A 27,725-nucleotide genomic window follows, 5' to 3' on the forward strand; every position below is an offset into this window, starting at 1 on the left:
GAAGAGTTAAACACTGTCAAAACAATTTTTACTCATTATTTAAAAAACTATTTTTATACTGTTGCTAGTTAGTATTTTCTTTCCATCAGGAACTATGAGCAGAGGAGCAAAAAAGAAGCTCCGATCTCCAATGTCTGTAATTGCTGGTCCTAAATTTAGTACATTAGATCGCTCTTTCTGCATTCATTTACACGTTCCCCAGCTATATGCAAAATCATCTGAAAATAATGTAGTATTGAATAGCTAGCTTCCCACCTCCACTACCACCCCTGAAGGCAGTCAAAGGCATTGCTGGAGTTTTGGCATTGCTATTAAACACTTTTTTTTTTTAAAGTGTTCCATACTGTGGGAAACAATCTTACAGCGGCTGGGAGAAGAACAATAAGATACACTGTATTTCTTATTGTGCATCTACATTTCATAGATGAATCCCCCTGAAGTTTTTCAACAAAAGCAGACTAATTTGCATGAAGACAGTTAGCTTTTTTTCTTTCTGAGAACAAAAAAGGAAGACCACGGCATGCCTTAAGGTTCAGAACAAAGTCTGCAAGAGGAGTCCAAATGGTTTCATAACCAGAAAATCAGGATGTTCCTGGGAAAAAAAGGTCACACACAATGGATCTGTATGCCACTCAGGTCTGGCTTCTTAAAATTTTATCTTGCTCACCACCCTAAAATAATGATCATAATTTCTGCCTTGACATAATATTTTCTCCTGCATTGGTTTGATAAGATTAAGATGATGCCATTTGTAGGAAGCAGCCAGGAAAAGGTAATATTATTTTGGTAGTGCACAGTACAAGGCTATCATCATGCTTGGTGGCAGTAAGGAGAATGGCCAGATTCACATTAAGTGTGATGAGCATGTTTAAATTAAACTCCAGGAAATCCAGAGACTGGAGCTGAAGAGTCTCAAGCATCCATATTAGAAAGCAACTAACAAGACTCATAGATCAACAGAACAGCCTGACATCACGCTACCCCCATAATGGCATTGGATATTGGAACAAATCGCCTTCACATCCTTTAATAATAGCAAATATTTTGATTGCTAGCATGTAAACCACTCAGTTGGGCACTGAGCTACGCACTTAACATGGATTATCTCATTATCAAAACATTTCTATAAAAGGGGTACTATCATTATTCCTGGGGCACAAATGAGGAATTTGTGACACAGAGCAATTCAGAACCTTGTTCAGGACCATCGGATATCATCTAAACACGCTTGATGCCAATTTTCCTGCTTTCTCTCTGCCTGCTCACCACCCCTCCCCCACTCCCGATCCCACAGAAGCCAAATGATATAGCCGAACCCTTGTTTAATACACTATTTCCGAGATTATTCACATGCATGAGGAGTATTTGAAGAAAAGGAGAGTAAAAGCTACAGGACCCAGTGTCACTGTTATTAGAGAGGAAGAGGGCTAAGGGTAGCCAGGAGGTGGCCCCTATGGCATGGTGGGTGGAGCCCTAGGCTGGGTACAGGATGGGATCGGGGAACAGGTACCCATCTGCTACTATTTTTTTCTCAAGCAAAAGCACTTCATCGCTTCGAGTCTCAGTTTCCTCATTTATGGAATCACACCCTCATCATCAGCCCCATTTTGGCTGCTCCAGATGCCCACAGTTGGTTCTATTGCTGTCTCCAACATTTGGTTCAGTGAGTTACCTTGGCCAAGGTAAGTAGTGCTTCAACAGCTTCTATGTCCCCATCTAGTGGGGTTCAGAATTAAATTGCTTTCTCTTAAATCAACTACATTAGCCACTTGTGTCTTAGATTGTCCTTCCCAGCAAATCAGACCCAACCTACAGTTCTCACTGTGGACCTATGGGACCCTGCTTTCACTCTGCTCCTCTCCATCCACTCCACTCTAGTCCAGTGAGACAGCAGCAATTCTGTATTAAATGCACAAATACAGCCCCTGTGGACTCCTCCATTCCTTCCTGCTTCTACTCTGGTTCTTATTTCCAAGATACTACAAAAATCTAAGAGTTTTATGAGTTAGGAAGTGAGGCAAACCTGAATCTGAATCTCACTTCTCTTTACTTCCGACCAATGTGTGACCTTGGCTCAGATTCCTGAAATTTACACAAAGAGGAATACTATCCAATTTACTGTAAGAATGAAAAGAAATACATCTACAATCTATTAGTGTATCGATCTAACAAACTATCATGCATATAGTAATTCATCAGTGAAATTCAGCTCCCTTTCCCTGTCCTCTTTCAGACCTTGAAGCTCTTCCCTTCTGCAGACCTGGAGTACTACAGAGAACACCTGACATCTGCTGAAAACACAGCCAATCATCGCTGGACGGCCCACATCGGAGTCCTGCTTCCTGCTGGGATGGTCTACTACCCTCTCGGGCGCCACTTCATTTCCACCCACAGTCTACAACATGTCTCAGCTGTAACCCCAGCAGGCTCCAGATAAGTGGCATCCCCAGCTTGGTACTAATATGCCTTCTCTTCCAAAAGATACTCCGCTGAGTGTTGACTTAAAGCAGCGGGTAAACACTCTTGGAGAAAGGGCTAAAAAAGAAGAGGACCATGCGTGACAGCCCTTGGCCTTCCCTAACTGCCTCCAGCTCTTCAGCTCTGGTCTCAAACAATGATGCATCCCTCAGTCTACCATGACAATTGATAAATTCAACTTGATGGCTTATACATATCTAGGGATATTTCAATATCTCAGACGTGGGCACTTAGGAAGCTGCCTGCATGGCCTGGGACTCATTTGGGGGTATTGAGCACAACCAAATCTGTTGTGCCCCTTAGATGTCCACCCAGGCTGTCCATCCCTTACCAGGCCTCCCCTCTCATCTGCTGCTAAGTGCCTCTCCAGACCCAAAGGATGATGCAAATTCTGATCTTAATGGCTCCATACAGCGCAGTGCCTACTTCAGGTCAATTCTTTTCTTTACATAGATTCTTGGGTGCTGAAACAGCAAGGTGTAGTGAAAACATCACAGAAATAAAAGGACTAGAATGTACCACCAGCAATATGTGCAAGGTCAGATCGGGTGAGCTTTTCTCCTGCTTGGTTCTATTCCTAGCTTAGTGAGACGAATATCGATTGTTTGGTAAACTCATGGCTAGGTGGACATATCATTTCTAAACATTGAGTGTCTTAGAAAACAAAATTGAATACTGTGAAAAACACTTCTCACCCTTAGAATGTCCTGGCTTTAAAAGGCCTCCATAAACTGACTATTCTCACATTTCTGTCTCCTGTCCTGATCTCTACCATACCTCTTTGTACATACTCCACATATATATCAAGATACTGCTCAACATCCTCACTTGGCCATTCAAGAAATGTCTCAGTGTCAGTGTGACCAAAACTGAATGCCCACACCCCCCACCCCAAAACTGCTTCTTCTACAGCCTTCACCAGATCAGTGGTAGGCAGCACCTTCTGTCCTGCTGAGTCACCTCAGGAATCACCTTCTCCCATATACTGCTTCTAGTCCATCAGTAAATCCTATCAACCCTACCTTCAGAACATATCCAGAATCTGACCACACACTACCCTGTTGTAAGATTCCATCATTTCTTAGATGGATTATGGTATTAGACTTTGATCTGGTCTTCCTGGTTCTACCCTCCTCTCTCTAGAGTCTATTCTCAGTATGAGTCAGAGAAATTCTTTAGAACACCCATTGGATCGTGTCACTCCTCTACTTACAACTCCTTCACAAAGTCAATGTCAAAGTCTTCACAATGGCCTACAGAGTCCTCTGTGACCTGCCTCCATTCCCTCTTTCCTCATCTCCTTCTGCTCCCCTCCTGGCTCACCCGACTCCAGACATACTAGCCTCCTTGTTGTTGCTCAGACATGCCCAGTCTTTGCACCCGTACCTTCCTCTGCCTTGGAATCCTCTCCTTCAGATTATCAAAGTAATTATCACCTTCTAACATTGTAATCATATATTTACTCACAATGTTTTTTGATTATTATGTTTATTGTCATTCTTCTTCTGCAGAATGTGAACACTATCAAGGCAGAAATCTTAAGTGTTTCGTTCAGTAGTACATCCCAAGCATCTGGAACAATTCCTGACACTCTTGGGTGTTCAATAAATATTTACTGGAATACATATTAATGAATAACTCATTCATACAAAAATGACAGAAGGTTGTCTTATCTTCAACTTGTTTCCAGAGGAAAAGGATGTTGTGAATGATAACTTTGTATGTCAAATGAATCCCATTTGGAAAAGACATGTGGAAAAAAAAAAGAAAAGAAAAGTTGGCTAGTTATATATTTAAAATGTTTTCTAGAATGCAAAATGATAGATGCAGGGATCAAGAGACCAATCTAAGACATTTGTGGGAGAAAAAAAAAGGCAGATCACTTTAAGTATAGGTTATATGTTCACACAAATCAACAAAACAAAGAGTTCCCTATTAGAAACTAATTGAGAGGCACCTGGTGGCTAAGTCATTGGGCGTCTGCCTTCAGCTCAGGTCATGAGCCCAGGGTCCTGGGATCGAGCCCCACATCGGGCTCCCGGCTTAGAGGGAAGCCCCCTTCTCCCTCTCCCACTCACCCTGCTTGTGTTCCCTCTCTCGCTGTCTCTCTCTCCCTCTGTCAAATAAATAAAATAAAATCTTTTTTTTAAAAAAGATACTAACTGAATATAATCTATTTCTCTATTTGCTAGAGTCAGGAGTTTAAATTTATTTTTGAGGGGAAAATGATTATTTGCCTTTGAAAAACTGCTGTCTTGACAAGCATTCCTTCTCTTTCTTTAAACATGTGTTATGCATAATCCATATGTGAACTGAAAATCGGTCTCTTTCTTTCAGAAAGAGGATCTGTTGCCCAGACTCTTATGGGTTATGAGACATAGCTTTCTGATCAATGGCTTCCCTTTTACTCAAGAAGACAACGGGTCCAGCTTCTGCATTCAAAAAACATCTGACACAGTTTGGATTCCCTGACAGCTTGCAGGAAACTTCAGAATGTCTGCAGCCTACATGCTTTTCCTGACGGGAGCACCAGCAGCAAACACAGGAACAGTCTGAGCAAGATGCTGAAAACTTTATGCCGGGGCACTCCGACTTTGAAACTACGGCAGGAATACACATCCCTCTGTCCTTTGCTTTCCCTTTCATCAGATGTTTCCATTTATCTCTACTTGTAGGCTCTGGTTAGTCTGTCAGGGTTTCCTAAACAAACAAAACCCCCACAGAAACAAGTAACTGTTTCAGGCATCCAGGCTACTCTGGCTCACTGTCCCTCACCTGAGTGATTCTGTAACATCAATCACTGTCAGTTTCTGTTTTCACACTTAATAATTACCTTACCCTCTGATATCTTCCTGATTCCTTTCACTCAAGTTCCATCTGATCCCCAGTGTGCCCTAGTTCTTACCCTTCCTATGTGCCCTGACTTGACTTTCATTCCTCTGATCCCACCGGGACTCATCCTTCAAGCACTATCTGACCTTCCCCAGTCTCAGCTCATCAATTACATCTACACACTGCTGCCAGCCAAGCAATTGAAATAATCTTCTTGAAAGCAGAAGAGTGATCTCTGATAAATTGTTTTTAAGTTTACTATATACAAGTTCCAACGTGGCTCATGATAGAAAAAAACCTGGAGCTCACATTGCTGAATGTAAGTTATATGAATATGTACAAGGACTAGAAGGAAAATTTACAACTTTCGTATTGTTGTAAGTTTCTGATTCAGAATGTAATTGTCCTGCTATATAATTTAAAATGTTGCAAAGCTAATGTCATTTAAAAAATGTTTCCCTTAAAAAATATTTTATGAAACTACCTTTGCATAAGTAGAAGTTTTCGTTAAAAGATATAAATTTGGTCACAGTGGGATGGGGAAAATTGTACAGAGTTTTTGGATTTAGACTACATTTGAGATGAACAACTATTAGGACTACCTATACCTAGCTGATATCTAAGTAGCCCAGTTAATACGCAAACCCTTCTTTCTCTTTCCAAGATTATGAGCTGTATGCTCTGATACTAAGAAGATGGGAAACAACACTTAGCAAGTATCAATTCACTTGAAAAGAAATTTATTATGTAATGAGAATCATTGCTGAATCTATGTGCTAGTCTTTAAAATCTTACTGTGCTGGTCTTTTAAATTTTCTTTCAGAAAAAAATCCTATTAAAAAGGGAAAGGAAGAAGTTTATTATAAACACACTTACTACAAATGCACTTAAGATGAACAAACTAATCGAACAATAAAATGCACTAGAAAGTACATAATACATTCAGACTTAAAGCAATATATATATGGAAATATATGTATATTGCTATATGTGTGTGTGTGTGTGTGTGTGTGTGTGTGTAGATACAGATATACATAAAACCTTCTATGAGCCAAGAACCGTGTTATAAGTAAAATTTGGATTTTACTAACTAGAAAGGAATAAAAGATATTTAGAACTAGTTCCCTATTGGCAAAATGCTTATAAACTCTACCTGACATCTTATCAATTCTGGTTATTTTATAAAAATTGAAATATATCACCACCATATGATAGGACCCGCCATTCATCCATTTTAGACACCAAAGGTTAATATCAAATACTCAAATATTTCAATGACTTTAAATAGGTAAGCTTCTACTTAAACATGTCCATCTGCCATATCATCTACTTCTTTTCATGGTTTCACAAATGCTTATGATAAATTTATAAAACCCTTCCCCAGGAGACTTTATTTCTTTAGAGTCAACTTTTATATCTTTTATATTTCTGCGTTAAAATGTTCTACAGAGGGGTGCCTGGGTGGTTCAGCTGGTTAAGCCACTCACTGACTTCAGCTCAGGTCATGATCCCAGGGTTCTGGGATCAAGCCCCACATCATGCTCCTTGCTGAGCCAGGGGCCTTCTTCTCCTGGGCCTGCCATTCTCCCTGCTTAAGCTTGCTCTCTCTCTGTGTCAAATAAATAAATAAAAATACATAATAAAATGTTCTACAGAGAACTAGCTACTTTAACTGTAAAGGGGAAAAAAAAGGCAGCATCAGCAGTACAGATTGCAAGTAGAATTTTGAACCTACCAGTGTATTTTAGAGGAAAAAGAAAGCATGTATATGATTACCGATAATCAGAAAGCAAATGTGTCTTCATCAGATCACATCAATCCTTTGTTCAACAAACATCATTAGCTTCCTATCGTCCATAGATTAAAATCCTGTCTTCTGTGTGATTTCAAAGACCTTAAGGTTTGGCCATAACCATTCTCTCCAGTCAAATTTCCCTCTTTCAGTGAAAACATACTTTGACCCAATTAAACTAGAATATTACTTCCCTGTCTCTTCTTTCCTTAAAGGGAGTCCTCACCTAAAATGACTTCCCTGTTTCCTTTGGTTAAAGTCCTCCCCATTCTTCAGGCACAGACCCCAACGACATCTTTCTCACAGTCTCTTCTGATCTCCTGGGGAAGCCCCCTTCCCCCCCAGTGACCCGGCCACTCTCAGAAACTGTGGAACACACGATTACTCTCCACCTTCCAGAACTTGGCTCGGAAGAGGAGCTCAGTCAGCATTTACTGAATTTAACCCTACAGAGGCGCTTGTGAACATAAAATAACATTAAAATAAAATAAAATATAATAAAACGGAGAACATAGGGTAACCAATGAAAATAAAATTGTGATATCCAGCATCCCTTCCACAGAGAAAAAAGAACCAGTGTTATTCACCGAGCTGTATGAAAATGCAGGTTTCTCCTGAAAGGGCACAAAAACTAAAAATCTATGTGTTATTTTATTATGATACTCAAAAGTCAGAAATGTAGGAGAAAATTTTGGTGGAATTTTACATCTAACGATATTAGTGTCTCTTTGGCCCATGCGTACTTTGTGTGTGGATGTACACACACACACATTTTATGTACATACCAAATTAATCTTCCAGGGATTTTGTCACTAAGACACCTTCTGCCTTACCCTCACTCTGAAGTTACTCTGCTATTTCCTCAAATAAGAAATAAGAAGGGATCAAAAGGCTGAGGAGGTTGTGGATATCGCTCCCACATCTGTGTTAAATTGGCAATGAGCTCAGCTCCAGGAGTCTATGAATATGGATTGCTGGGCTGTGACAGCAGAATGAAAACATGATGTAGCGACACAATTCAATTCTTATCAGTGGCTCAGAGAGTACCTCTGTCTTGAAATGACTAATTACAGAGTCAGTTATTATCTATTAGAGCTTCTATTAACTGTTCCCAACAAGACCCTAATACCATTCTTGCAGAAAATCACTGTAAGATGAAAGTCTGGGAGAAAATAAATTTCGACGTTTAATGCTGTTGCATTTCATCCTAAAGCTTCTGGCCTACAAATGCTCTACGGGCCATTAAATTTTGATCACTTCAAGCATATTCCATTATGACTTTATAGAAAAGACCTTTAATATGTGCAGAAAAGAAACATATTATACAATATACGGACTGATGTTACCATCTTTTTCAAGATGACAAACATCAGAAGACAGCAAATTGCAAAAATGTTGAAATTAAGTAGCTGTGATCGTGCAGAAATTGCAGAGTTTCTATTTCTTATTTTTATGTATTTTGAAAAGGAAAAACACCAGCAGAACTAATATTGTCAATATTAAAAAAATGTTGCCACATTTTGCCTTATGAACAGAAACTTGTTTGCCTTTTGAATACAGAACAGAGTAAATAGCCTGAGGAACAAACATATTACTCTAAAAATGAAATAAACTGAGTTTATTTGCTGCAAAATTTCATCAACACAGAGTGTTCAACTACTGGTTCCTCTTCAGTTAAAGTGCCCCCAGCTCTGAGTACCAAATAGAGACCATCTAAAAATACATTATAATTTAATTCAAAACCTCTATGACCATGATCCCTGAAATACTTCTCATTACATACATTAATTCCATTATGACATGATTTTATGTAGCTTTCAAATAGGAAGCCAGCCATTTCAATAATAACATCCCCAAACCAACAACCGCTGAGGAAAAAAAAAAAAAATTATCCCAGTAAATATTTAAAAGAAATGACTGGAGGTCAAGATTGTCTGAGGGAGGACATGAATGCCTAGTAGTAAACGGAATACAAGGATCCTAAAAAATCAGACCAGAAGCAAAGGGACGCCAGTGAGTCTTTTGTGAAGGGAAGAGAGAGATCACACTCGCCCTACCCACGTATTCCAACAACTACCCAGAACACTGGGCGGCAAGTGGTGTGTGAGAGGAGGAAGAAATGGAAGCCATGCTCCTCAAGCGGGAGGGACTGGATGAAACACAGCGGCCTGTGTCTCCTGGAGGTCCTCAGAGGATGGCAAGGGCATCCCCTCCTCTTGGAAGGCAGTGGCGTTGCAGTGCCCCCAGGTGCCCCTGTACCCCAAGCCCCAGCCAGGTACATGGGCATCGTTTCCCGGGAGCATTTAACCCGATGTCTGCTGCACTAGTCGTCATCACTGCCCTTTACTATTGGTATTATTACTCCTCTTTTTCATTTTATATGGATTTCTCCTGTTCCTTGGGGGACAAAGGATGCAGAAAGAATGGCCTCCAGGGAGGGCTAAATGCGGTGTGTTGGAGGACAAGGTGATGATCAAAATAATAAGGTCAAAGAGCTCTGGAGGAGCCCACCTCGGAGAGCAGGGGGAGAACGCCCTGGCGGACACTCTTCCACTTTTCTGCCCCTGAAAGGAGAGGAAACCCAGCGCGAGATCTGGGAATTGTGACAGGTACAAGAGGCTGATTGCAGGCAAAATTTAATGACTAACGCATTTTCTAGAGTCCGTAAAAATGCTCTTTGCTGGCTGGAAGACAGATCCAGCATCTCCGTGGAAGCCTCTTACGATGCACTTATTATAGATTCAGAGATTCAGATGAACCACACAGTCTCGAAGTTTTCACTTCCAGCAGCACCAGTCATAAAAGGAGAACCACTGAGATTTTTTTCCTCCTTTAAATTCAACTTAGGAGATAAAATGGGTGCAGTCAAATGTGTTCATGAATTTATCATTTAAAATCAAGCCCTTTGGAAGGAAGTTTAAATGACAGCTTTTGGTGAATGTGAAGTAAACCTATTTATCCCTCCACATTGCCTTTCTGTTCTTTACTCCCTAGGGCTGTCTGTCTCTTACACACACACAGACACACACACACACACACACACACACAGCCACATACCCACACAGGCACACACTCAGCATTTCTGAACGTACTAACCAGTTATCTCACATAACTTAATCAGGCATCCCGTCCTGAGACTTAGAAACGTATGTCAGAATAGACACCTGATATGAGATCTTGAACGTTTCTGAAACCTCCTTAAGACTGTCCAATCTATGCCAAACACAGATTTCTTAACCAGTCACCTTAAATATAAAAAAGAAAAACAGAACTCTACAATTCTCCAAGGTACTAGTACCAATTGCAGTTATAGTAATGATGTTTTTATCTTCCACTTTTGACTTTCATAATTAATTCTGAATTTTTTAAAAAATGGCTACAAATAATGATAAAATTATTTAGTTCCTAGAACCAAAAATACTTATTTTCCTCTATAAATTACATGTGATTGTAATTTAGAGAACTGCAGACAAGAGTTTCTGGTATTTGTGACTTATTTCCAACCTTCTTTTTCATATGTTACTTTCATATGAGGCTGGATGATACTCATACATGAAAATTTCATACTGTTGGTCCTGCACTTGATAAATTATTAAAGTGATGTGAATGAATGTGGTGTTCAGGTTTTCAGCAGTTTTTATATCCTTTTGTTCTTTCTTTTTTAAAGAAAAGACTATCTTGTCTGTAAATCACAACTTTTTAAAATTTAAGCAAAGATCAGCCTTAAAAGAAAGTATTTTTAGGAGATTTCTTATCCCTAACCTTCTCAAAGGAGTCCTAAGAATTTTTTCTTTGATACAAGGATGTTGATTAAGCTTTTCTAGAATGAGAAAAATACACCTAGTAGTTCTTATAAGCATACATACAGGTAAATATGTTACAGTACAGCTGCCTAAAGAAAAAAAACACATGTATAATTTTTTTCCATATAATCAGGTGTTTAAAGACTTTACACAATCAAAAAGGCCTCTAACAGTTTTGTTTATATTATACTCTCTTGATTTTTTTTTTTCTTTTTAACATGAAGTGCCACCCACTTCCTACAAAATGCAGTTTTGACTGGGGGTAACTAAGGAAAAGTTGAACTCATATAACAAACTGTAGGATGACTCATCATAGTGCCCCAAATTGTTCAAGACATAAATACATGCTTTGTCTGTAGTTTTATTTGGTTTGATGCTATATCATCACAAATTTTCAAAATATTCCCATATTTGTAACAACTCTATCCTTGTTCAAGAACATGCCCAAGGGTGACATTCCTGGTACTCATGTGTATGTCATATATTTCTGTTATGGGACAGAGATATGCATTATACATATTACATATATTATATATCTCTATTATGTTTGTAAACTGACTAAATCAACATTATTAATAATTGATAGAGGGGCACCTGGTTGGCTCAGTGGGTTAAAGCCTCTGCTTTCGACTCAGGTCATGATCCCAGGGTCCTAGGATTGAGCCCTGCATCGGGCTCTCTGCTCAGCGGGAAGCCTGCTTCCTTCCCCGCCTCTCTGCCTGCCTCTCTGCCTACTTGTGATCTCTGTCTGTCAAATAAATAAATAAAATCTTAAAAAAAATTGATAGAAATCCTAATAGTTGCATTGACTATAACTGTAAAAATATTACAATTTTTTTTTATATTTCATTTATTTGACAGAGAGAAATCACAACTAGGCAGAGAGGCAGGCAGAGAGAGAGGAGGAAGCAGGCTCCCTGCGGAGCAGAGAGTCCGATGTGGGGCTCGATCCCAGGACCCTGGGATCATGACCTGAGCCGAAGGCAGAGGCTTTAACCCACTGAGCCACCCAGGCGCCCCAAAATATTACAATTTTTTTTAAAAAGGGTTTTTCCATAGTATTCTCATTTGGCATCTCTGTATGTTCATTTAAATACCCTTAATTAATTATAAGCAACTGTGCTAAAATCAAAGAATTCATTTTAATACATACTGAGTCAATTAGACACATGGCATACATATGAGTAAACTAAAATTCTCATTTACTTTATGGTCAGATCCAATGTTTGTGTGCGTGTGTGTATCTTGCTCAACTCATTCATCCACTGAGCAAATTAGCAAGCTCTACTATTTGATACTGGTGACATAATGGGGACCATCTGCATGTTTACAAAAATAACATTTGAGTAATTGTTCCTGTCTCTTTTCAGAAGAAACTTTGTTCCATATTTCAAAATTCAATTCATAAAATCTGAAATTGCTAACACTAAAATTCACAAAATAATGTTTAATAAATGATGTGACAGAAATTTTCAGGGACAGGCACAGCTAATTGCACCTGGGATAAGTTACTACTAAATGCTCTTCCAAAATCTCTAGATAAAAATAATCACTAAATAAGAATAAAACTTAGATAATATTTACATTGATAGATAGCATCTGATAGCTATTGGATAAATTATTAAAAAGGAATAAATGCACCACTAATTAACAGAACATCAAGTTGTAATTACATATATTTCTCCTATATGTAAAATGGAAAATGCCACACTTTATATTTTATGACATGGCATTTAGTATGATGACTCTTTAAATTCTTCTTAAAATAACAAAATATCTTGCAGTTTAATACAAATTTGCATTTTCAATACAACAGTAAGACAATTTTTCCAAGGACACAGATAAAGAAAATCTGTCTGAATATTTATCAGGAAATGTCTTGAGACTTGGAATTTTAGGAAAAAATTAACTGATTAGGTAAAAATTTTTCAAATGAAAGCAGTTTGCAAAGGACTAAACAAATTTTGCACCTGTGCTATTCCTTATTTGCTGGTATAGTGTTTCTAAGTAAATTTTAATCTAGCCTTAGCACCTACTTGTTTTTGCTGTTTTTATTTTTATTTTATTTTATTGATTGATTTTTAATTTTTTTTATTTATTTGACAGAGATGAAATACAAGCAGGGGGAGTGGGAGAAGGAGAAACAGACTCCCCACTGAGTGGGGAGCCCCAAGTGGGACTCGATCCCAGGATGCTGAGATCATGACCTGAGCTGAAGGCAGACACTTAACAACTGAGCCACCCCTCAGGTGCCCGTTTTTGCCTTTTTTTTTTTTTTAAGAAAATTTAACTAAATTCTTAAGTTGAATACTTGCCATAGGAAACCAGAATTGGATGAAAGGCAAACTTGCGTACAGATACATTTTTACAAACTTGCACATTTTGCTTGCAAGTACTTGTAATGCCTATTGAAATGGCTATTTAAGAATTTCAAATAGAATTTGAATTGTCAGTTACAATATTTATTCAACACAAACAGACTCATACTCTACAAGTGCTAACTAAAATTATTACTTTAAATCAAATAATGAGTATATGGTAGAACTATTAGCCAAACTAATTTCTCCCACAGATTATTTTACTTTTCAACTAGAAATTTCAATCACCTGAGAAGATTATTACGATTCAGATCCCTAGGTCTCCCCCCTCCCTCTTCCCCTCCCCTGGGGATCCTGCTTCTGTAGGAATGGGATAAAGATCAGGAATAGCATGTTTAACTGCATTCATCCTGGGTAAATTTTGTGTAGGTGGTGCTGGGATAGACCAATTACAGTGATATGAAATGCTCCAGATTGATACCTCATGGGAAATAGAATTTCCAATGAGGGCTATCCATGGGACTAAAAATTATAATTGAATTGAGTTGAAGCTACATTAGGAATTCCACTACAGTAAAAAGCCACTTTGCCTTTTATTATACTGCAGGTTCCTCCTAGTGCAAATGATGTTTAACAAGATGAGGATATAATGGGACACCTGTTCTTAGGAGACCTCATGCGTGCCAGCACATTTTCTGTCACTGATGAGGACAGAAACAAATCCAGAATGAGGAGAAGCAGCCAAGCTTGCAGTGGATTTGGGGAGCATCCACTCGAGAGCCGTGTCAGGGCCTGTGGTGACATTTTTGGCAAACAAAGACCACTATATGCCCTGACCGTGAATTAACGATAAAGGGAAGAAGGTGACTAGTTCCTGAACGTGAGGTATGCCTTTAAGAACATTTACCCAAAGTGACATAGGTTATGAATTCAATATCAAAAAGGAGGAGGAGGAGGAGGTGAAGGAGGAGGAGAAGGGGAAGAGGAAGGGGGAAGGGGGGAGGAGGAGGAGAGTTAAGTTAAATTAGCATAGCGTATCTTGTTGTAGAGAACCATTTCTGGATGCTCTGGAACACCTCTCTTTTCTGATTGCTAGTAGAGGTCATTAGAATTTCTAGAATTTACAAATAAAGCAGTGTCAAGTTAAATGGGCTGTGGCTGCTGGAATCTTTATCATCCGAAGTAGTTGTATTACTCTGCTACCTATAGGACAGAGAAAGTGGCTCAGTAACCCTGTGGGTACGTTTTTCACAGCAGGGGTGGAGTGTCTAAGACCTCATTACCTTCCATTTACCTCGAGCTTCTCCTCTTCTCTCAAGTACTCATGTTCTACATTTTTCATTTGGAAAGAGCTTCTTGGTAGCGAAGGTGAAAATGTGATTTGGGTGGCGAGACTTTTCTACCCTCTTCCAACATCATACAGCTGATTGCCGCTACATTGGCAGTTATGTTCTGTAAAGCCACCACGAACACTGTATTAACGAAAACTGAACCACTGCTCCTGGGGGACATACAGGGTTAGGTTCCCTCCAGGCTCTGGTCACATTTTCATCAACTCATCATTACATCACCTTGTTTCACGTGTGTTTCTGTTTAAAGGCAAACCTTATCTTTAATGTATATTATTGATTTGCTAACATTTAGATGAAGGCCAGCAACACTCTAGCTCATGCCCAAGCTTATCAAACACACGGATTTTCTCTAGGATGCACATCACAGCTTTCAACACCCCAGCACTACCACTTGGGGGCCATCGTAAACAGAAAAGTGATCAAACATAGCATAATGTATAAACTTGTCTAATCACTAGTTGTATACCTGAAACCGACAGAGCATTTTGTGTCGACGACACTCAAATAAAAACAATAAAAAAATAAAATAAAATCACAAAATTACCAATAAAAAGCCCAAAAATGGGATGCAAAAAGTATGCCACTCAATAGGTGGTATAAAGGACTCTCATACAGCATGAGGGCTGAGATAAGGTGACGGAGCATTCAACGGCAGCGGGGAAAACACACATGACCACTCAAACTTTTCCGCCTCCCTGGGAGTGTCTGCAAATGACAGCAAAAGCAGCACTATTATGGATTTGAGGGATTACAAATAAATTTCATTAAGTAGGTGGGGCACAAAGATGGAACCTGTGAAAAATGAGAACTGATGGTATCATCAGTGCCAAGACAAAGGCCCCCCATTCACTGCTTGTTTCATGCCAAGGGTATTAATTTCCTAGGGCTGCCATACGAAGTCCCACAGACAGGGTGGGTTAAACAACAGAAATTTATTTCCTCACAGTTCTGGAGGCTGGAAGTCCAACATCAAGTTGTTGGCAGGTTTGGGGTCTTCTGAGGCTCCCCTCCTTGGCTGGTAGATGTCTAACTTCTCACTGTGTCCTCTTCTGTGTATAGATATGTCTGTGTCCAAATTTCCTCTTCTTATACTGACATCCATCATACTGGATTAGGGCACACCCAAAAGATCTCATTTTAAGGTTGTTTTTCTTTTTTTCATTTTAAGTTCATGAACTCTTTAAAGTCCTTATGTCCAAATTCAGCCTCGTTCTGAGGTACTGGGAGTCAGGTCTTCAACATGCTGATTTGGAGGGGTACACAATTCAGCCCTTAACGTCATCAATGCCTTTCTAGCACATGTAACTTCTCTGCAACTTCAGTCCGTGGCTGGCTTGGACTTCCCAAAAGCATTCTTCATGTTACGTTCCTCAGCTGTATGTGTCTTTCCTTCTGCCTTTTTTAAATGTTTTTTGCAATCCAAGCTGATCAGGGCTGTCTTTGCTTTATTCCTCCTTTTTTTTTTTTAACTTTATTCCTCCTTAAAATGAGTTACAATTTATAATTAGAATTGACTGCTCTAAGACCCCTGTCTTAGGTCTTGTAAAATTCCCTTTGGGACCCGTGCCCAGAGGATCAGACCCCCTTACACAGTTTCTCTGCGTCTTGAGCAGTTATTATATTAGGAGGTATACCAAGAATTTCTCAGCTGTCTATCCAGGTCTCCACAGCCCATACCTGTAATCTGCCTTTCGGGGCTTACCTAGGATTCCATGCTCCTGTCTATCTTTTCATTTCCAAGAATGTGAATACACAGATTGTTTTCCCGGCTTCGGGCCTCTGCTCTCATCATTCTCTCCACCCAGAGTTACTTTCCTCTCTGTTTCTCCCTCTTGAAATCCCTCCGTGTCCTCTAAGCCACCCCTGAATGTTACCTCCTTCCGGCTGCTCCCTATGATTCTGATCACCTTAAAATGTGTGGGGTATTTTCCCATACCACCACACAATTCTCTGACACCACACCAACCATCTGTCCTGCAATTTAACTCAATTCGGACACCATCCATCAAGAGCTAGGATCAGATCCCCCAGGTTAAGGGCTCGGTCCCACAAGACTGCTCCCCACTTCAGATGCCTATCACAAGCCCACGCTGTCGCCAGTGCTTCTGACCAAAGCACATATCCAAGCCCTCTGTATCCGAGGTTCCCACAACCTCTTCTTTGAGTTCAATTAATTTGCTAAAGCAGCTCACAGAGCTCATTTTGCTTACTAGAGTACAAGTTCATTACGAAGGATACTAAAGGATACACATCAGTAGTTAGATGGAAGAGATGCGTAGGGTGAGTTATTTGGGAAGGGGTGTGGAATGCCCAGGCTTTCTGGGCATACCACTCTCCCTGAATCTCCACGTGTTTACCAAAAGGAAACTTAGAATTCCGCCCTTTCGGGTTTTAAAAGAGGCTTCATTACATAGGAACGATTGATTAAATCATTGGCCATTGGGCAATGAACTCTATCTCTAGCCCCAAACTTCTCCCCAGAGGTTTGGGGAATGGGACTGAAAGTTCCAACCTGCCAATCTCATGGTTGCCCTACTGGCAACCAGCCTCCATCCTTAGGTGTCTTTCAAAAGCCACCTCATTAGGTTACAAAACACACCTTTATCTCTCTCATTACTTCAGAAATTCAAAAGGTTTCAGGAGTTCTGTGCCAGAAGGAGGGATGAAGACCAAGTATATATTTCACAACGCACACTATATCCCACTCCCTGCCCGTTCAAGCCTTCATTCTCCCTCCCAAGAGCTACAGTCACTCTCAAATATATGAAGCTCATCACCTCCTACCTTAAAATATTTGTGTGTGTCCATGTGACATCCCCTGGTAGGTTATAAGCTTCTTGGAACTAGTGGCCATGCCTTATTTCCCCACACCACTGAGCACGGTACCTAATAGACTAATACCAAGTGGTTTGGGGTTGGTTGTTGTTGTTGTTGTTTTTTTTTAATTAGAGTGTTTTCTAAGTGGATGTGCTCTGCTTTTAGTAGAATTTGAATTAGAATTAGGTGAGCACAGTTAAAGTCCCTCATGACTCCTCTATCTCGTTTTCCTGCCAGATATGAGAACATCATCTCCCATGTCTGCCATCTGGCTGGCTGGTTTGTTGTTGATTCGCACAGGATAGCATACTTCTGACTCTTTCCTGTTCCAAAAGTTCTCCTTCTATTTGGCACTACTCTCCTCTGTTTCACACGCACTGTCAGAAGTGGACCCTGAGGCAGGGTAGAGGGAACATCGGCACAGAAGTGAAAGAAGTGATAGAGAGACGGGAGGGCAGCCAGCAGAAAGTACAATATGAAAGAGGCTATCACAGTGGGCAACTGAAACGTAATCCTGTGGGAAACTTCAGGAAATAGTGTCAAACACTTGTCCAAATTATCCCCCAGAGGATGAAGGGAGCTGGGGTATCTATACACTGGTTCGCATCATGCACTGGTCAGAGATGCTCCTGCAGGGGAGGGGCGGATATTCCTGCCCGGCGTGCACAGTCCTCTGGCTCTGAGATGCAGATTCTGGAGTTAGAGGCATGCTGGAGCACAATGAAGTGGCAACACTCAAGGCTATAAGCACTGATGTGCAGCTAAATGTGTAACAACCACCTCTCTGGACCAAAAGGCCCTGGTGTTTTCTAATACCACAAACTCCCACCATACGTGATTTCAAGGCACCCGCTGCTAACTCACTGAGCACTGAATTGGGAAGAGAACAAGGCATGGATTTTTATTACTCGACCACTGGATATTTTTCCCTCAGAGATACAAGAAACATAAATAATAGTAAGATACAGTATAATAGTAAGATATAGTATAACAGTTAGGAAGTGATGAGTTTTGACTGCATTACTCTTGTTTTAATATCATCTACTTATGGGTAACTTTACCTAATTTGTTTTTTTTTTTTAAAGATTTTATTTATTTATTTGACAGAGAGAGATCACAAGTAGACAGAGAGGCAGGCAGAGAGAGAGAGAGAGAGAGAGAGAGAGGGAAGCAGGCTCCCTGCTGAGCAGAGAGCCCAACGCGGGACTCGATCCCAGGACCCCGAGATCATGACCTGAGCCGAAGGCAGCGGCTTAACCCACTGAGCCACCCAGGCGCCTCCCTAATTTGTTTTTTAACAATCACTGTGTTTAACAACCGACTCAGGAAATTCCTGAAAATTTAACAAATGGCATTTGTGAGTTGATTAGATATGGAGACGGGAGGCACTAAAGTATCCGTCGCAATGTCTGTTCTTTTTGAACAAAATACACCCTTTCCATTCTATATTCTAACCACATGTTTTATACAACCTGTGGGGCAAGGAGGAGAATTGTTTAAAAGTCCAGGTGACCGGGGGACTAGCCGGAGACGGGTCCTCCTGCTAGGAGGAGAAGCTGGACCCAAGCTCAGCTTCCCATAGAACTGGGGAGAGCTTCCTACTCCGCACTGGGGGCCACAGTATCCATGGGCCCTAAGGGTTCCCAAGGCTGGGCAGGGACTTCCCAGACAACTCTGATTTCTGAGTGCCTGGCCTGAAAGCAGAGTGATTATTCCTCCACTTCCAAGACTGCTTCCTTTCACCTACTCTAAAAAAAGGGAGAACAAGTGCGGAAAGGAGGGCCCTTCCAAGGAAACCTACAGCAAGCGTTCCACAGCACCTGGTCTCTGCCCACTTCTTCTTGGCACAAGGAGAGAAGGGATAAGTCTCCTATTTGTAACTGCTTGTCTTTTAAGTTCTCCCCACAATGCCTACTTATTAATCTATACCACAACACGGTAGAACTTGTCCCAAACTCTTTCAAGGTGGTGACCCACCTTGTAGGATACCTCGAAAGCCCAATAATAGCTAGGAAACAAATTACTGTCTTGTATCAAAATTTTATATTCACTGTGTATATCTTTTCCTCTGTGGTTTTTTCTACTTCACACCTGGTATCCTCTATAAAATCTCTCTTTTGGGTTGTTTGTTTTGTTTTGTTTTTCAGATTTATGTAGGCATCTGTTTCCCACTTTCTCATATTCAGCGAGAATCACATGCCTGTTAGACACATTATTTCTTGTCTTCATGAGACACAGTTTATCCTTTGCCAGGAGCCCAGTATTCTCGTAGCTTAAGCCAGAGGCAGAAACCCAAATCCTGCTTTTCAATACTTCTCTATGTAGCCAGATGATCATATCCTATATTCCCCTTTCACTTCCAAATATGGCTTCCAAAGACAATCCAGCTTCCCAGCCTCAGAACCACCACTTCCAAGGGTAGACATGGAAGGTCCAGGAAATCTCTGTGTCCATCAAGCACCTGGAACAAGACTATATTGTGCCCCCACGTTGACGGACATCAGTAGCTCTTCTGTTGCTAGGCAACCGCGCTGACCAGCGGCACGTGTGGGCTCCTGTTAGTCCACCTGGTGGTGGCGGCAGCACTTACGCAGTGGCTCTGGGGTCAGAATGGCTGGCAACACCAGGAGAGTATATGTCACTAACTTGGGACTCCCGTTCCGCTGCAGACATAAAGGGAGCTCCGGATGGCGAGGGTAAGAATGTTCGCTTCCTCTGTTCCTGCAGAGAATCACAATCTGGGAGAATCACAATCTCCCAGAATCTATACTGGGAGAGATTCCAAAGAGATTAGCATTTTAACCTCTATACTTACTAACCCCTGAATGTATAACAACGATTGGCTGAAATACAGAGCTACACACATCTCCAATCACAGCGTCTACACAAGAGAAAAGCCATCAGCATGACTTGCTTGTTGCTCTGGAACAAAAGAGTGATTGGTAAATGTTTGGTTATAAGTGAATCAAATTTCTCTGCATCCTAAGCATTTATGTTTAGGATATTTATGCTTAGGATATTTATTTAGCATTTATGCTAAAGGTCTTTCTAGTTTTCCTAATTCCTGGGTTTTCAGTTACTGCCCTTAGCCTGGAATCTGCTTTTGAAAGCAGATAACATGTACATAACAAATTAAATAAATATATGAAAATGTCTGGTAGAAACGGGCACTGAATAGATAATTAATCCATTAATAGGAAGTCAGAAAACCTGGTCTCTAAACCCTGCTCATACTAACTTTACTAGAAGATTTGTTCTTAAAAATAAGAAGATTAGAGAGACTGTAAACTGGGCACCTGTAAGCCAATTATGGCTGTGGGTATCATTAGGACAGCAGTGTCTGGATAAACTTGAACTTGATGCTTTTAGGTGGGGCCAAACTCTCCACTTTGCATAGTCACCATCACTGCCTTCTCTACTGTCTCACCCGAGATAACTTCACCTAGGTTCTGCTGGCCCTCGAAGGCATTTGGGTTAGATAATCTAAAGACTATCTAGTCTCTAAGATCCCCTCCAACTGTAAAAATCATCTATGCCTGTATTGTATATGAAGTAGATACTAGAAATAATAGGGGAGAACAGGATTTGGTTGATATCAAAATCCAGAGAAAAGAATAAACAACAGGTAGGGGGCACGTGGGTGGCTCAGTGGGTTGAGCATCCAGCCCTTAGTTCAGGCTCAGATCATGATCTCAGGGTCCTGGGAATGAGCCCCAGTCAGGCTCCAGTCTTTGTATGGACTCTGTCTAGGATTCTTTCTCTCCCTCTGCCGCTTCCCCTGCTCACTCTCTCTCTCCCAAAACGAATAAATAAAATTGTTTTTAAAAAAAGAATAAATAACATGTAATGCTCAAAGTTAACATCCAGATAATCGGAGGTTCAGAGAATATTCTGGGAAATTTATTTCCCTAAGAGAAAAGAAAAGCTTAATGCTTATAACATCTGGAGATGAGAATTATAACACAGGGATTAAAACACACATGTTAAAATGGCCTCATCCTAATGGGCTCAGAACTGGAGGTTATTTGCCCATATTACATAATACACAGTACAATCTGCCAGTCCTGGCAGCCTCGCTCAGTAACCAGGCTCAGGACAGAACGAGAGGCAAATGGAGATACATTCGGCAACAAGAAACAGAGCCCCCACCTCATCCCCATTGACCCTCACTTTTGTGAATGAGTTCTTTCTTCTTTTATTAAAATTCCACTGCCTTCATGCAAAAGCTACTTTAAAAAACACCAGTTCCTGAAATATTTAAAGATTCCTAAATTTTATGTCTCCCCAATATGGTAACAAAAAATCAAATATATCTTTAAAGCCTGAAAAACAACCTATCCTAATGTCTCCATATACTGAGCAGCCAACTATAAAGCCTTTGATATGTATCATTTTAAAATCAATTTTACTTACAATCCTCCTTAAATTTCAGGAACATAGATTTTTCTCCAAAAGAGTTGTTTTCTGTAAAACATAATGCTTTGAAAAAGTGATCATAAAGGGAAAACTTATATCATCACTTTCCCAAAATTTTAAAGAGCTTAAGAAAATTCTCTTTAGGAGCGTCTGGGTGGCTCAGATGGTTAAGCGTCTGCCGTAGGCTCAGGTCATGATCCCAGGGTCCTGGGATTGAGGCCTGTATTGGGCCCCTGCTTGGCGGACAGCCTGCTTCGCCCTCTCCCTCTACTACTCCCCCTGCTTCTGCTCCCTCACTCTGTCAAGTAAATAAATAAAACAGTCAAAAAAAATTCTCTTTTAACTTTCATCAGCTTCTATATGCCAAAGAAATTTTTTTAAAAATGAGTAAGGTGTAATTTTATATATTTTAATTTCTACATGCAAGAAATAGAAAAATAAAATAACTGCCCAATAAACATATGAAAGCATGTTAATTTCACTAATAATCAAGGGACACCCAAGCAGTGGTCAGATATCAATTTCCAGCTGTCAAAAAGGAAAGTTACACATGTGTGCCTGTGAGCGTGCTCACACACACACAGAAAACACAGTACTGTGTTTGGCTACTCATAAACTCTGATGGACTGGTATAATCATTCTTTGGGGAAATTTGTCAAGATGTGTCAAGAGTCTTAAGATAGTCATGCACTTTGATCTAGTAATTACACGTCTAAAAGTGTATCCTAAAAAAACTAATAAAAAATGCAGCCAGAGATTTCTGTTCAATACTACGATCTACAACAAGACTACAATAATGAAAAACTGAAACAGCCTAAATGTCTAAGATACAAAGAACAGTTACATAAATTATTGTATATCACTTGAAGGTCTATCACACAGCCATTTAAAAGCTCACTTCTTGAGGAAGATGTAGTAACATGGGAAAGATGTGGCAGTAAAATGTTAGGTGGAAAAAGCAGGACGGCAAACTCCAGGCAACATCTATGTTATTCGCATCTTTCTGTACGCATGATATACATCCATAAAAGATTTGTTAAAGGTTGGTTTATTCTGGTTTATACAAATACCCAGTTAAAAAATGGAAATTAAAAATAGATTTTATTTTTTTAAAGATTTTAATGATTTACTTGACAGAGAGATCTCAAGTAGGCGGAGAAACAGACAGAGAGAGGGGGAAGCAGATGTGGGGCTTGATCCCAGGACCCTGGGATCATGACACAAGCCAAAGGCAGAGGCTTAACCCACTGAACCACCCAGGCGCCCCCGCCCCCCAAAAAGATTTTAATATCTAGTAACTATCTTGGTAATTTGTTAGAGGTGGAGGAAGACCTACCTAAAAAGCAAAAAGGAGTATCTAGAAAGCAAAAAGGAGCCACAGGAATTAAATGAGATAATGTCCATGAAGTTTTCTGAATACCGCCATTCACACATGTTATATGTTCAAAATTGTTGAATTCGTTATAAATCCTTCAAAATTGCCATTGAACAGAATCTGAATTCTTACTGAGAAGGAGGTTATTTATTGAAAGCAATCACTAAAAACAGATTTGGAGAGGATACCGTGCTACTGAATCAGTTCCTGTCCCAGATTACCGCATTACCAGCCATGGCGCTCATTCCCACACTCACCTCCTGATGTGACCCTCCCACCTCTCCTTCCTCATCGCACCTCACAAAGTTCTCGGGCTAGCCTGATGTACCAGCTCTCCACTGATCCCTGGTAAGACAGCCAAATCTGAAATCTTAAGGATAACCAGATCGTTTAAGTTTGTCTCCAGATGCAAACCACTTACTTTGTTGGGAAGTGGCTGGATGGTAGATACTGGATTCAGAGATCCCTAAAACCAAAAATTTCCATAGCTGAGTTTATTAATGAAGTAATCTTACAGGGTATCAGCTGTGGGTAATATTTTCTTCCTTCATTAAGATTTTTTTTTTTTTTGCATTATGTAACCTTTGATGGACATTTTGGATTCATTCCTAGCCTAGAAACTACACTGCTAAATTAATAATAACCTCTTTTTCTAAAGGTCAAGTACGATGGAAGTTAGTTTTACTCAATAAACATTCAAAGCCCAAATCTTCCTCTTTGGATGCTATCATTCCCTTGGTCACCCTTCCCTTCCCTTGCTTTCCATCCTCATACTATCAAACTATCCAACTATCCCCTCAGAAGAGGTAAGACTTTCATAACTGTCACCGTGGGAGATTATCACACAGCTGAAAAAGAGAAAGACATGCTGAAATTTCTATTACATTTACTCAGACCATCAATCCCAGACCTCCTGTGTTTCCTCTAAATGGTAGCTCAAACATTTTTAGACAAATAGGAACTTATTAAGATAAATACACATTGTCAAGATTGTCAAAGGGCAGTGAAGAATTCAAGCTGTTTCTTCCCTTTTAAAGGAGACTAGTTTGTTCCTCCTTTAGTCAAACTCATAAGTAAAACCTCCATCTAGAGCTAACTGATTTCTTCTCTTGCTTGGCTTGCCTTTCTATTCTGTTTTTATTTTATCTTATTGGTAACTTTTAGTCTCTATCTCCAGCTATACCTAACCAGAAGAAAATTATTTTTCACTTACTAAAACTAAACGAAATTTTTCTAATTATAAATGTAATGCCTACTCATTCCAAAATTTTGGAAAAATTTTTAATGTTTAAAAAAATCATAAAATCACTTGAAATACCATATCCAGAAATCACTATCAATATTTTGTTTCGTGCATACATTTAAAGTCATAACATTTAACCAAAGAACATTTGTCCATTACTTCTCTGATAATCAAAGAGCTCCTAACTTTTTAAAGCTAAAAAGGTAAAATTGAAGCTATGAGTCCGCTGGTACTGCTACCAGATTGTGTCAAAGATCCATAAAACACTAGGTCACTGGGACAAAGACAGAGTTTCCCGGGCAGGAGTATCTCTTTAAGTAAAGCTGATAGGTGTAGTTCACAATTAAAAACAACAACAACAACAAATAATTAAATAAATAAATAAATATATATATATATATATATATATATATATAATTATAAGTAAAAATATATATAGTATTTGGCTTAAGTATCAGCCAAGGCTTAAAATACAATTTGAATTACTATATTTAATTTACATATTCTAAATATACATCTATTCTTAAAAAAACAGAAAACTAGATTTTTATCCATAGTACTTATTAAGGGATGCATTTCTTAACCCAGTGATTCTCAAAATGTGGCCTACAGAATACAACCTACATAGGAATCATCTAGGGGAGTTGGTAGGAATGCAGATGTTCAACCCTTACCAAAGATCTAAGAAAACAGAATTTTAAGGGCCAAGTGGGAATGGCAGGGAGGGAGACCTGGGGAATCTGCATGTGTTAGGTATTCCAAGTAATTCTAAAAGTCCTAAAATTAAAGAACCACTGCTTTGTTTCTTAATGCATAGAAATGGCAACTGTTATGTTTTTAGAATCAAAACTCCAAAAACCAGGTTTACATTTTTTGGTGTCGCTGTGCAGATTTGGCTAGTAATGACTGCATAGTTAATACAGATTTATGAGAATGACTTTCTCCCAAATTGAATAAAATCAACAATATGCAAAGAGATAAAAAGAATCATATCATTGCAATCCCAACTTTCCCTTTTCCAAAGAGAAAGGTTTCTCCCTTGCAAGAGAGAAGGAAGATTTTAACCTTGGTCATGACAAAAGTTAGAGATAACTGGGGTACAGATCACAACTTGGATTAAAATTGTGAAAGTGGCCCTAATCCAGAAACACATTTTAATCCTGACCATTAGCCTCTGAGAATAACCATGCAAAGCTCTGTGCATAGGATTTAATGAATTTAGCACCATGATGCTTACCAATGGAAATTTAATGAGACCTTCTTGAGGTTACATTCTAGATCATTCCTGAAGATTAACTATACCAGCCAGAGAACCAAGTGCTATGTGAGTTCACAAAACTAAATGTCTTTAAAAGCCCCTTTCAGAAGTGATAAGTTAATAATTACCCATTTCCCCGCCATTTCTAGAGACAACAGTTTCCCTCAAATTTAGAATCCTTTCTGGATGGCACAATAATGTTGGACCTGGCTGTACTAGTTGAAGGTTTCAGTACCACAGCCTAGCCAAGGCCAGACCCCTGGGGATTTGATGGCTGCTGTGCAGTTTGGGATCAAGCAGGTGTTAGAACTGTTCAAATGGACCAGCTGCTTCCAGAAACGTGAGACCCTCTTAACCGCAGAAGACTGGAAACAAAACCAATTTAAGTTAAACCAGAGACCCTGTAGTTTTGATACAGACAGTACTAGAAATTCTTTTTAGTAAATTAATTAATAATCCTTAATAATAACTCTGATCTTTCTGCTGAGAATTACAGGAGTGTGGTGGACAGTGGGTAGACAGTGACTAGGATTCTTGGGCCAGATCTATGGCTTCAAGGAGAGCAGAAGTGCTGGGAAGAGAGAGCTCTGACACTGGGTTCTCTCTCAGGGATAAATTCTGCATGAGGCGCCTGGGTAGCTCAGTCAGTTGACTGGGAGACTTTTGATTTCTGCTCAGGTCATGATCCCAGTGCTGGGTGTGGAGCCTGCTTAAAGTGGTCTCTTCCGCCCCTCCCCCTATCCCTTCATCCACAGGCATGCATGTGCACATGCTAGCTCTCTCTCCCTCACTCTTAAAAAAATAAAAATAAAAAATACTGCAGTGTCATCTGCCAAAGGGTGGCAGGGTAGGACCTGGAAGTCGACAAACACCCAAGTCCAGTTTCAAGTCAGAGTGATTTCGGTCAGGAACTGATACAGTTTTTGGGTTACACTGTGACTGTCAAGGGGCCCTTTGAATTCTCACTGGTGGCGGCACTAATCAGGCCAGAGAAGAAAAAGGAGCGCACTTTAGTGCCTATCTTGCAAGGGAGGATTTTAGGAAGCCAGATGTGATGCAGCTAAACCTCTACCTCTTGAAGATGAATCCTGGCGAATCTCTCGGGTGCCGATCTGCAGTTTCTCAGGTAGTGGTCTGACTTGGCTTCCACCAAGGCAAGGCGAGCCATAAGCAAGGAGTCTCACTCCTCAGCTTGGCAGGCTCCCATGTGAGTGAACAAACACCGAAGATGCCAGCACTGTCTGAGCTCTGGGTGTTGGAAACCGCCCTGTGCCTGCTTCAGTCTGGGATACTAGGACCCTCTAACTTCTCTACTAAAGCCACTGAAGGGACAGTCCTCCATGGTTGTTCCCCAAGGAGTCAAAATTCCCAGCCCTCGATATCTTCTTTAAAATCTTACAGATCCCCTTGTACCTCCACTTGGCATTGCCTCCAGTTCACCCCAAAACAGAACTACAGGAATTATGATAACTGTTGAGCACCATCACAGAAATAGATGACAGGCTGCAAACACCAATCTCTGAACTGCGTGGTCACATATGAAGAATTCCCAGGGTGATGGGGGAGCTCTCAAAAGACTGACCAGGCAAACGTACAGCAACATTGACTGATGTGGTAAAGTTCTTCCCACACCTCCAACCCTGCCAAAGAAAGCCTGCCATGTTATCAGTCTTGATCATGAGTCCTCAGCCTCCATTATTACAAACTGAGATGATGCAGAGATTCTGTGGCTTTCTGACAGTCTCCAATGGCAAATCCTAACCTACAGAGGAAAGCTATTCTCATCTGTAATATCATTTCGGACTTCAAGTTTGATCCACTTTACTCCTCTCCCAACGACGTGTGGCCCTCAAGGCGTTTATGTGTAGTCTTCCCTGCCCGGAACACTCTCCCTTCGCTTCCACTTCTTCCCGGACCAGGGGTTACTCTGCCTGAAAGTTGTATCATAACTGTTTTTCTTCAAAGAAGTTTCCCTAATCCCCTCTGACCAGGCTATAAGCTCCATTAAATATTCCCATAAAACCACACACTCCTACTTGGC

General features: G+C 40.2%; 1 protein-coding gene across 2 annotated transcripts in view; it reads right to left on the minus strand.

Annotated features, from left to right (window-relative positions):
• The window catches only part of RELN (reelin), a 510,603-nt gene that overhangs the window by 437,888 nt on the left and 44,990 nt on the right, over positions 1-27,725 (minus strand). The gene's annotated exons all lie outside the window — the stretch shown is intronic.

The sequence above is a fragment of the Meles meles genome, chromosome 10 (genome assembly GCF_922984935.1).
Source record: "Meles meles chromosome 10, mMelMel3.1 paternal haplotype, whole genome shotgun sequence".
Taxonomy (NCBI): Eukaryota; Metazoa; Chordata; class Mammalia; order Carnivora; family Mustelidae; genus Meles; species Meles meles.